Here is a 2,500-nt window from a genome sequence, read left to right on the forward strand (position 1 = left end):
GGGTGGGGTGTTTTTCATTTTTTTGCCCTTTTTTTTTCCACTCCCCCCCTCTCAATCGTGTATTACCTCGGCTGGCCAGCGGGGGGCGCCGCGGCGGGGACACGGGCGGACCGGGTACATTTCATCTGTTTGGGGCGAGTGCTTTTTTGAAATTTTTTTTTATCTTTAAGTCTCGTTCCGTTCTTCCCTTCAACTGGCCTGCGGGGGGCGCCGTGCGCGCGGACCGGCGTCCACCCCTGGCCGCTCCGGGACTTTGCATTCAAACGGGTGGGGTGTTTTTCATTTTTTGCCCCTGTTTTTCACTCCCCCCCTCTCAATCGTGTATTACCTCGGCTGGCCAGCGGGGGGCGCCGCGGCGGGGACACGGGGGAGGGTTCATCCGGGCGGACCGGGTACCTTTCGTCTGTTTGGGGCGAGTGCTTTTTTGAAATTTTTTTCATTTTATTTTTGTCATCCCTTCGACCGGCCAGCGGGGGGCGCCGCGCGCGCGGACCGTCGGGGCCCGGGGCCCTGCGTCCCACTTACTTTCGCCCGACGGGAATCGTTTCTTTTGTTTTTATCCGAGAGGACACACGGAATCTGCACCCCCCGCAGTGGCGTCAGGCGGCCACCGGGGGGCGCCGCGGCGGGGATCGGGGGGGGCGCCCGGGAGCCGCCTGCCCGTCCGCTGGGCCAAGGGGGCCGGGGCGGGTCACGCGCCGCCGTCCCCCCCCGATCGTCTCGCTCCGAGCCGCCTCTGGCCACCGGGGGGCGCCGTCGGGTGGCGCGGGGGCGCCCCCGCCGCCCGCCGCCTCCCCCCGCACGCGTCGGGCCTCCCCCCGGGCCCCCGCGGGCCGGGGGACGCGGCCGGCGAGCGTCGGACTCCAGCGCGGAAGTGTCGCGGATGAGTGCGGACCGGGGCGCCCGCGGCCCAGCGGCACTTCCAGGGGCTCGGGGAGGAGATGGTTGAAGCCTGGGTGAAGCGCGCCCTCGGCCGTCCGTGTCGCTACCCGCCGGAGAACACCTCCGCCGGATCAGTAGGTACCAACGAGGCGAGCGAGAGAGCCGGGACTCTGTCCGGGGCCGAAAAGCCTGTTTCCCTGGAGCTTTTGCGAAAGGACCCGTGACAGAAGATGCGCGGAGCTCAGAGATCAGCATGGGCAGGGCCTTCTTGCATCCGATTTTGCCCAGGCAGGGCTCCAGGAACCGGGTTACAAAAAGCAAAAAGCCCTGGAGCTCAAACGAAAGGTTTAGTGACAAGATAGCCGTGGAGCTCCGATAACAGCATGGCAGGACCAGGATGGGGCCTATAAAGGGTCCACGGCGGGCATCCGTTGGAGCCCGACGTACGGGCCGGGCACGTCTCCTTCTCCCCCGGAGGCAGCGCCCCCCGGCGGGCCAAATCGGGTACTGCAATTTGTGGAAGTTTCGCAGATGAGTGCGGACCGGGGCGCCCGCGGCCCAGCTGCACTTCCAGGGGCTCGGGGAGGAGACGGTTGAAGCCTGGGTGAAGCGCGCCCTCGGCCGTCCGTGTCGCTACCCGCCGGAGAACACCTCCGCCGGATCAGTAGGTACCAACGAGGCGAGCGAGAGAGCCGGGACTCTGTCAGGGGCCGAAAAGCCCGTTTCCCTGGAGCTCCTGCGAAAGGACCCGTGGCAGAGCAGGCACGGAGCTCGGAGAGCAGCAGGGCCGGAGCTCGGAGAGCAGCAGGGCCAGGGCTCCCTCCCTTCCATAGGCTGCCCAGGCAGGGCTCCAGGAGCCCGGTACCAGCTCTCCCCGTCCGACAGCCTCCTCTCTGGAAGCGGAGAGCGGACGCAGTCGGGCTCCCGGACCGGGGCCCTGGGAGAGGGTTTGGGAGAGCCCTGCCGGGAGCCACCGGGACGGGCCCGTGCGGACGGGTGCGCGGCGCCCCCCGGCGGTCGAAGGCGGAACCGCGGAGGTCTCTCTATCTCTCTCTCTCTCTCTCTCTCTCTTTCTCCGGGACTCCCGGCCTCCCGTTCCCCCGACTCCCCCTTCCGAGGCCGAGACGGGGCAGCGCCGGGCGTCCGGCGGAGCCCGGCGCCAGGCCCGGCCCGTCCCCCTCTTCCCCCGGCGGCAGCGCCCCCCGGCGGGCCGAATCGGGTACTGCAATTCGCGGAAGTTCAGCCGATGGTGCGGACGGGCACCCCTCGGGCCGGGAGGCGGCTCCAGGAGCCCGGGGAAGCGTCGGAGGACGCTCCGCGAGAGCGTCGCGCGCGCCGCCCGTCCCGCTACGCCCGAGGGAACCGGCCAGAGAGCATCACAGGTGGCGAACAGAGTCAAGCCGGAAAAGAGAAAACGGAGGGCTGCGGTTGACGCGAGAGAAGGGCCCCACGTCTCCCATTTCCGCAACCCGATCGATGTGGCACCCCGCGCCCCGGCGGGGAGGGACGATCGCTCGGCCGGAACCCAGGGGTCTCGGCCGGCTCCAGGCGAACCCGACCCTCCCTCTGCCCACGGCGCGCCCGGAACCCCTCCGCCCGGAGAGGGCGTCCGGTCCCC

Source organism: Pseudophryne corroboree, unplaced genomic scaffold, assembly GCF_028390025.1.
Source record: "Pseudophryne corroboree isolate aPseCor3 unplaced genomic scaffold, aPseCor3.hap2 scaffold_1435, whole genome shotgun sequence".
Classification (NCBI taxonomy): Eukaryota; Metazoa; Chordata; class Amphibia; order Anura; family Myobatrachidae; genus Pseudophryne; species Pseudophryne corroboree.